The sequence below is a fragment of the Andrographis paniculata genome, unplaced genomic scaffold, assembly GCF_009805555.1.
Source record: "Andrographis paniculata isolate CXL003 unplaced genomic scaffold, ASM980555v1 Contig37END, whole genome shotgun sequence".
Lineage (NCBI taxonomy): Eukaryota > Viridiplantae > Streptophyta > Magnoliopsida > Lamiales > Acanthaceae > Andrographis > Andrographis paniculata.
Window position 1 is genome coordinate 4,505,771 of NW_026137570.1, and position 10,076 is coordinate 4,515,846.

The window sequence follows — 10,076 nt, forward strand, 5'->3', positions numbered from 1 at the left end:
ATTCAAATATTTTAGCAAATTTAATGAATTTCTTATCTCTTTATTTTTGCTTGAGTGGCTAGGGGTACAAAATTCACGAGAATATCTTTGAGGATACTTGTGAATTTCCAACCTCGTCTTTTTCATTCTCAGATTTTTTCTCCTTTGTGTGTTCACGATTAATCCCTTAGTGGGAGAATGCATTATGTTAATAGGAGTTCAGGAAGAATCTTTACCTTGATATGGATTCGGGAGCTGTTTGCCACTTCTTATATCGATTGCCTTTGAAACTCATTTGGTTTTTTGTCCACAATACAGGGTAGATTGCCCGGTATTTTGACTTTTAATTGTTCGGTGACCTATATCAGTTATTTTTCTAGCAACTTTGTTCTGAAGGCTGTGTTTTTTTGAAATTGCATGCTGTCTTGTACTTTTTTCTTCATCTTGAAAGCAACTAAAGATGGAATTTGCAGGATGAAGGGCTTCTACGGTTGGTTTTGGTGGTGCTGGGGGGGATTGTAGTACAAAGCTTGTGAGTGTTGTTATGGATGCAGTAGGGTGGACAAGGTCCTCCTTGAGCTAGCGGTGGTTTTCCTTGATAGTGATGTTGCGGTTGATGGTATTGCGGGTCGTATTGCTACTAGAAATTCTGATGCTGAGGCTTTCTGTGTTGATATGGAATTTGTTGAGTAGTTGCATACCATACAGTTTCTAATTTCTGCTCACATTCAGCTAGCACTTGTGGCTTCCCATTTATTTCCCCTGTTTGTTCTTGATTTGCTACTTCTATCAGTTGATCTTTCTTTGGATTGAGTTGATTTTTCTTAATGAATTTTGTTAGCTCTTTGAACTGCATGCTAAGATTATCAAATTTGGCTTCATTAGCAATGACATCAGATACCTAATATAATCCCTTCCCTGTTGGGCGACATACTTATGGCCAGTTGCTTCTACTGGCAGACATTTTCTCAATAATTTTAAATGCATCCATCGCACCTCGACTCATTAAAGAGTGGCCAGCAGTTGAGTCTAGTGCTGCTCTTATCTGAACATCTACCCGAGTAAAAAAATTTTGAATCTCCAGATGGTCTGAAAGTTCATGATGCAGGCAGTTGCGGAGAATAGATTTAAAAATGCGACCAGGCTTGCGGCAAAGTCTCATCTGCTCATTGTTTAAACTGAGAAATTTCTAGTCTTGTTTATGCGGTCTTACTAGCAAGATGAAAACAGGAAAAAATTTGCTGAATTATCTCTGCAAAGGTGGCTGGTGCTGGAACAGAGTTAATCCACTTGCGAGCTTCCTCATGGAGTGAAAATAGGAATAGAGTAAGCTTAGCTTCATCATCCGATACTCTATTGAACTTTAAAATTGAGCAAACTTTGACGAAGGTTTCACTACCAAAAAAAGGTCTTTTTGTAGCAGTCAAAAATATTCGTAACTAAAACCCATTTTTCGAGCAAAATAGTTTTTTGTGTCGACTTTGTTACGGATGATCGTAAGGACTTTTTTTTCAAGCTACTAGAAGAATCCTTGTTTACCAATGAGATTAGAGCTGGCTTAAAATTAAAATTTCTGCGGATTTGGGGCATCATTAAGGGGCTTGGTTGCATCTAGCAATGCCTTATAATGCACATCTATGATACATTATCACACGGGGACTGCGGATTTCTAGCTCCATTATGAAGTTCTTGTGCATTACCATTGGATATAAGTGGCTAACCGTTGTAAAAAGCTTGATTCTGAAGGATTTGTGCTTGTTCCACTATGAGGACATGATCCCTTAACTCATTCATTGCCTATTGCGTAGTTTACACTGTTTGAATCAGAATAACATTGATAGCAGGTGGTTAGGGAGCAACTTCTAACTTAAGGACATACAACATACGAGGAATACATGCATTCTTTTCATACGCCATATCTTGTTTCCTTGAGTTTCTTTTAAGATTTCGCTAAGTTCGAGCAAATAAGTTGTGAAATACTTTCTTTCTTGAGGTCCCTTCCAAAATAAATAACACACAATTAGCAATTAGAATTGGAATATGTCTTCTAAACTACAATAATTATCATAAAATATATATCCCTAGAACAAAGAACCTGGCAAAGGCGCCACAAATTTGATGATTGAAAATTGGCTTTTGGTAATGGATATAGTATGAGAAGTGTACTGCATTAGTGTGTCAGATTGTCGTGTTGTAGGCCAAAACCTTTTCATCAAATAATAGATTTTTCTCATGTTAACCGGTGAATGCCGAGTCGAACTCAGGCAAAAGTGTAAGGGAAAATTTGAGTAAGGATGAATGCGAGCATATGACTCAAGACTTGAATTGAAGATGCATTGAATGTAATTCTCAATTTAAATGCGAGTACATAATTAAAGTGAAAAATTCTAAGATTTTTCTAGTCTTTAGGTACATTGGAAAGACAAATTAAATGTTGATTATTGAGCTGATAATCCATTTCTATATTCATATTTCACTTCCCTGCAAGCAATTCTCATCGACACTCCCAACTAATGAATCAATTGATCAGTTCACCACTTGCTTTTTTACTATATTTTCTAAGCCAAATTGCGTTCAAAAGGTCTCTTTTGTGAGAGTCCTGAGTCTACCTAGCACCGTGATTTCCTTTCATATTAATCTAGGTAAATTTGGTTAAATGACTTATATTCATGTTTTAGTTATATTGTTTAAGGTACTTCGTGAGTATTTAACTGTAGTATATGTCATCCAGGAATAATAGTGTGATGGAGAAATTATAGTATTTCATTACCTAGAAATTAAATAATCTGAATGTTGCAATTACATTATGAGTGTAACGTGGCGATTTAAACTACAAATTTATCTTGTGTTTTATATTATAAAGCTTGTAAATTTATCTAAATATAGAAATTAAATAGGATGGGTGGCGAGCATGCGACTCATGTTACGAGTGTTGCTGACCACCCACTTGTAGCGTCCAGAGTTACTTACAACTTGAGCTCTTTCTGAAATAGATACGAATTTTAGATTGTGAAATCTTGAGAAATGAGCTCCGAATTGGATCCTATTTATAGGTGTCGGCCAAGCTTCTAGAAGATGGAGGTTGCCATTGACAGCTGCAAATTGATTCTCCACCGTCCAATCCTTCAGATGAGTTCTAATCAACGGTCAGGATAAATTTTGACACGGATTGAGACTTGTACTTTTATCAATGCAGCCCCTTTTTTCACACAGACAGCTTACCTCACAAAACTTTGCATCTCAAACAACTTCTGAATTGTGATTAGGTATCAGAAAAAATTGGCTCACATATTTCTCATGCATTCAGGATTAATTTCAGCACACATTCCCTTTTTTTTCATATTTTTCCTCATCTTGCATCTGAAACACTTCAAAACTACCAATGCGTATCAAATCATAGAAGAATGATGTAAAACACATTTAGCAAGGCATTTTGGCATAGGTTATGACAAGTTCAGTATAAAATTGCAAGATATGCTTATAGAAATCACTAGGAAAACATGTACAAAATTAGTGTTTTCACCCCTCTCAACCAAGGGCATCAAGATGTCTATACACTACAAAAAAGTTGAAATTCAGCTAAAAAAAAATTGTAGCAAAAGATAATGATTTTTTAGAAAAAAAGCCTTTTGCGAGGAAATGAGTTTAATTTCTTGTACCGTGTTGGTAAATGTCTTTGGCAACAACTTTGACTTTTGTAATGCAAGATAATCCTTTGAAAATTAGATATATTTACGAAAATATGATTTCTTAGCAAAAACTCTTTCGCTATAATAATAAAAAAGAAATTAACAACAATAATGGCTGATATTTCTAGCCAAATGGTTTTAGCAATGAAAATAAGATTTCTTAGAAAAACAATTTTAGCGAAAAAAAATTAAATTTTTAGTAAATAATTAGTTTTAGCAACAAAATTAAATTTGGTAGTTGAATAACACTTTTTAACTATGAATATATATTCATAGTTAAAAATATTGTAGCTAATTAAATATTTTTTTATAGTGATCTTATAGTTACAAAATTCACACTAACGAAAAAGAATCCAAGCACATGATGGTGGAGGTAATAATTTCTCATTGTTGCCTTCATGATTCTCATTATTCCTTCTAGTGCCATGTAAGGGTACGTACATAGGTACTACACTACATTTTGTTCATTATGAATTAGGATCCCCACCTGTGGTTGCTGCTATAAATACTTGTCGTGAAACAACATACAAGAAATTTTATGATGGTCAGCCAGAAGTGAATGCCAATAATTAAAGTATTAATGACCATTGTGTTTCCAACAAGTCTTTTTTAAAAACTGTCATGGACTTGGTTGGAACATTTGAGAGCTAGTTGAAAGGTGGAACAATTGAAAAGCTTGGCTCATATGCTAGCACTAACAAGTTTAATATATATTTCCCCTGTTGGACTTATCTTTGAGGTGATCTAATCCCAATAGCTCTCTGAACCAAGTAGATGGTGAAAAAAAGTAGCTAAATCATTCTCTAATACATTTGCCATTACTAATTTTTTTCTTACTTCTTTTCTATTTTATGATCGTCATATTTCATAAGAAAATTTCCAAATACTATGCAAAATCTTACCTCTGTGTACCTTGAAAAGATATTATATTTCGACAAAAGCTTTAGGCTTTTCCATAGCTCACTATCCTTAATATTTTTAAATAAAATTGAAGAGGGGTGTAATTTACATCTCAAATAAGGAATATGAAGGGCCAACCCAAACTGTGACCTATGTAGTTTGGAGATAGAATTTCCCAGATTGGGGCCTAAAATTAGAGTTTGTTTTTAGTTTTTGGATGAGTTATAAAGCAAGTTTAACAAACATTCTACAACATGTGATGTGATGAATAATAACTAATTCAAAGGTACATAGACAAGTCACGACAGTCCTACAAGTCAACATCACCAAGAAACTGTAATCTACACAAGAATCAGTGATTATGAAATCAATTCTAACTGACAAGTATGCAATCAAACCCTTCTAGTTGTTTGTTTGATTTTATTTCGATAAATAGTTCTTGTATATGAAATAGCAATATTTTTTGTATGCTTTTACTTGCGTGCTTTGGACTTTTTTCCATGTTGTCAATTTATCCTTGGTTTAGATTCTTTGAGTTTCACATTGTGCGATAATGGGATGATGCTCTATTGTACATTTGTTGGTTTGATGAATTTGTGTAAATTTACTTTCAAGAGTATTGTTTTTAAGCTTGATTGAGGTAAAAATGAATATCTTAAAAAATACTATATATAAATATGGAAGCTTGATGGAAAGTTGGGGACAGGGCTGTGCGTAAATGTTTATATGGAAGTAATAATTTTCCTATTCATGTGATCTAAATATTCTACACGGTGTATAGTTAATGCAACCGGCCTAAACTCCATCATGTTCCTTCTTATTGTGTTTTCGGAGTTTCTCAGAGAAATGGTTTTTTGTTAACTGTGTTTGAATGTGATTCCAACAATATTTCATTTTTTTGTAGATATAATTAATTATTACAATTTATGAGATTGTTGTTGGTTTTTTCTATACTACAGTTGTATTTATGTTGCATTTCAAAGATGGAATATTCAAAGTCTACTAAGATTGTATTTATGAAACTTTAGAGACTCGGACCCTGAATTCATGCTCATGGTTTATTATCTTGTGTTTAAGGATCAAGGAGAGCTAGAAATGATAAGGCCCGAATTATATGATCTAGACACTGATTGAATCTAACCATAAGCTTAGAATGGCCCTCAAGTAAATTGCCTCTACTCATGCTTCATATTCATAAGGCATGCATCCTATATTGAATATTTCTTCTAAGTTCATTCTTTTTATACCTATTTCATCCTTAATGGCCAACATATAATGCCTATTGCTCAATATTTTTCTCCATCAGGCTATGTAATATCATTTAGCAGAAACAATAATAGAATTTTCTAACCTTTTTGGCTTTGCTCTAATGTGATTTTAGTTGTGTTATATATAGCCATCATCTATTAAAACGCAACCGAAATCATATTCGAGCAAAGCTAAAAAAAGTTAAGATTCTATTATTGTTGTTGTTGAATTTATAGAGCCTGATAGAAAAAAAATATTGATCATTAGGCATTAAATGCTAGCCATTAGAGATGAAATAGGTACAAAAAGAATGAACTTGGTAGAAATGTTCAAGATAGGACGTGTGACTTTTGAATACGAAGCATGAGAAGAGGCCATTGACTTCAGGGCCATTCCGAGCTCATGGTTAAATTCAGTCAGTGTATAGATCATATGATTCAGGCCTTATCATTCCAAGCTCACCCTAACCCTTAAATAGGAGATAATAACCCAAGAGCATGAATTCAGGGTCTGATTTTCTAAATTTATCTTTTACACAAACTTAGTAGACTTTAAATACTCCATCTCCAATTGCAACCTATAATAAACCAACAATAATCTTATAAATTGTTGTAATTAATTATATATAAAACAAATTGAAATATTGTTGGAATCACATTCAAACCAAGTTAACAAAAATATACATATATTGGAATCGCATTTATAAAAAGTAAACAAAATAATAAAAATTATTGAAAAAACATGAACATGTATGAAGTTTAGGCATACTGCATTAACTATACACCGTGTAGATAAATATTTAGATCGCATGTATAGGACAACCATTACCTCCCAAAACATTTACGCGTAACGTTGACCCCAACTTTCCATCAAGGTTCAATATTTATACATAGTAATATGTTTAAAGAAATTTACTACACCACAATTAACCCATTTCACCACAATCAAGCTTAAAAAAAATACTCTAGAAAGTAAATTTTATACAAATTCACCAAAACCACAAAAAGGTAGAGTAGAGTATCATCCCACCACCGCACTAGGTGAAACTCAAAAGAATCTAAACCAAAAATAAATCAACATGGAAAAAGTCCAAAGCAAAAACTTAGAAGCTTACACAAAATATTGCTATCTCATATGCGTGAACTATTCACTAAAAAAAAAAAAAAAAACAACTACAGGGTTTTGATTGCATACTTATCTGGTAGAACTGATTTCATGATCCTTGATTTTTGTGTTGATTGCAATTTATTGGTAAGATATAGTTGCGAGATTGCAGTGGCTTGCCTATGTACCTACATATATTATTCATCTTTCATCAGATCACAAGCTGTAGAATCTTTGTTAAATTTGCTTTAAAACTCATCATCAACAAAGTCTCATTTTAGGCCTCCATATGGGGAAATTGTAACTCCACAATACAAAGGTCACTGTTTGGGCTAGCTTTCATAACCCTTCAATTTTGAAATGTAATTACACCCATCTTCGCTTTAAATTAAATATATTAAGGATACTGAATCATGGAAAAGCCTAAAGATTTTCTGGTCAACAATAACATCTTTTCAAGGAATAAAAGGAATAGATATTATGAAGTAATTATAATTTTTCTTATGAGATCTGATAATCATAAAAAAGAAAAGAAGTAAAAAAAAAAATTACCTAGAAAAGGTAGGTGCATTAGAGAATGATTTAGACTCTTCTCTTCGTCATATACTTGATTCAAAGAGCTATTGAGATGGGATATCGTCAAAGATAAGTTCTACTGAAGAAATATTTTAAACTGTTATTGCTAGCATTTGAGGCAGGATTTTCATTTGTCCCACATTTCAATTGGCTCTCAAAAGTTTCAACTAAGTTAATGACATTTTTACAGTAAGACTTGTTGCAGACTCAATGATCATTGATGATTTGATTATTGACATTCACTTGTGGCCAACCATTATTAAAATTCTTGTATGTTTCTCCACAACTAGTACTAAAGCAACATCCATGACTGGGATCCTATTTCATAGTGAGGTAAATGTAATGTATTATGTTTGTATGTACCCATACATGGAATTGGAAGAAATAATGAGAATCGTGAAGGCAACCATGAGAAACTATTACCTTTGCCCTCATGTGCTTGGATCTTTCTCCTTTCTGTGAATTTTGTAACTACCGAATATTTTTCATAGTTAGAAAGTGTCATTCAACTACAAAAATTAATTTTGTCGCTAAAAATAATTATGTACTATAAAATTATTTGTGTCCCTAAAATTCTTTTGCTACAAAGATCTTATTTTCATAGCACAAGAGTTTCAAGTACAAAATCATATTTTCATAGGTAAAACCATTTGACTACAAAAATCATGTATATTTTGTTGTTAAAATCCTTCTTATTTTTTTAAATGAAATTTTATTTTTATAGCGAAAAAACTTTAGCTACAAAATCATATTTTTATAGCTATATCTTGTTTCTATCATCGCAAAACGTTATCTTGCATTACAAAAGTCAAATTTGTTGCCAAAGACATTTACCAATATGGTATAGGCGACAAAATTTATTTTGTTGCGAAAGCCTTTTTGCTATGAAATCATTATCTTAATAATTTCGGTTGTGAAGAGCAATGAAATTTCTCTGTGTGTTCCTTCATTCTTCGGGTATAGGCTATAGACACATCTCCGAGCCACTCTGAAATTACAGCACCATGAACAACTATTAGCAAAACCCGAAAGGATATCAAAATCTAGTCAAGAACTACATCATGGAGATGAAAAACAAAAATAAATAAAAATCTATTATAAGCAGAAGCCATAAATGCGATGCCTATGCAAGAAGGAAAATTTGAGTACCTAATCTAGAAATTATGCTAAATTTATTGTAAATAAGCAACCAAACATGTGGAACAACTAAATCTCAAATAGCAAATAAGTAAATAAATAAGTAAATAATAGCATATTAAAAAAAAAAAAAAGAAAAAAAGAAAAAAAACAATCAACAACGCTCAAAATTGATAACCTAATCATAAAATTAGGCTAAATTTATAGTAAAATAGACATGCAATTGTGTTTCAATCGACTACGAAGAAAATTTAAATTTTATCGAAAATTAAAAATATTGTAATTCTAAATACCCATAAAGATCCCACCGACATATATTATAATCATAAAACTCTAGTAAAATAAAAAGATCCTTAGAGAACACATCTAGCAATTTAACTATAAAAAATTGGAGGAGGACACTCACCCTTGGGCTGGAGCTGGGGCTGGGGTGGGTCAGTAAGAAAGAACAAGGATGATTCTGGAAACAGTAGGTATCTCTTATATAATCTTTCCAGTGGTGACGTAGTAGGGTGATTAGGTGGTGGGGCTCTGGCGGTGAGGCGGTGCGGTGCGCGTCCTACTTCCCACCTGTATTCGACCATAAAAACAATTGAATTTTCTAGTTCCCAAGATGAGCGTTAGAAACATAAATTTATATTAGCTCATTCATTAAATAATAATAATAATAATAATAATAATAATAATAATAATAAAATTAAAAAAAAAATTAGACATAGCTAACCATCCACGTCAAATACACATATATACGATACATACATGCATACATCCATATATACGATATATACATCCATACATACATAACATCATATATGCACATAAACATACACGCGCGCGCGCACACACACAAACATATATATATATATATATAGAACATCTATACATGCTTGATTGAAAAGGCTGGAGTAATACGGTTGAATTGTACATAAAATCAAGAAATTATTGATTATTATTTGCATTAGATATGAAATAAATAATGTCATTTTTGTGGCTCAATTTATTGGTTCCCAAATAATGTGCTTATTCTATTTTTTAGGTGAGTTTATCGATCAAAATCAAAGATTTTAAGTTGTATATTTCTAATAAAAGTATGTTGGAGTCTAATGAATATAAAGCATGAATTAAGATGGTTATTCTAGGCAACATAATTTAAATCTTCTTGAGAACAAACTAGGATAACAACAAAGTAGGTCTAAGTGAGGTTAATGGTACATAATTTAGCGGGAAAAGTAGAAATGCGTGAGCCTGGTGAAGTTTATAGTATTATGACCAAGGAATGAAGTGATCATGGATTGTGAAATATCAAGCATATATATATATATAAGCTTAGTGTTGTTGTATGGAGCTTCTGGATGTTAGAGATAATGTTGTAAGGTAATATAATTTTGATGTTAATGATGAGGGAAAAAGTGATTAAATGTTGGTTTAGAATCCTGCCAAGTA

At 32.4% G+C, this 10,076-nt stretch overlaps 1 long non-coding RNA gene across 11 annotated transcripts; it reads right to left on the minus strand.

Annotated features, from left to right (window-relative positions):
• Positions 1-1,707: 1,707 nt before the first annotated feature.
• LOC127250644 (uncharacterized) lies at positions 1,708-9,205 on the minus strand. Of its 11 annotated transcripts, XR_007838722.1 has the most exons (4): positions 9,040-9,205; positions 7,473-8,484; positions 7,011-7,108; positions 2,214-6,393 (listed from the first exon to the last, which is right to left on the minus strand). It is a non-coding gene; the product is annotated as an uncharacterized LOC127250644 (long non-coding RNA). The 11 variants fall into 11 exon arrangements; XR_007838719.1 differs by adding an exon at positions 1,708-1,976 and having other exon boundaries at positions 2,950-8,484; XR_007838721.1 differs by adding an exon at positions 2,070-2,184 and having other exon boundaries at positions 2,950-8,484.
• Positions 9,206-10,076: the final 871 nt, after the last annotated feature.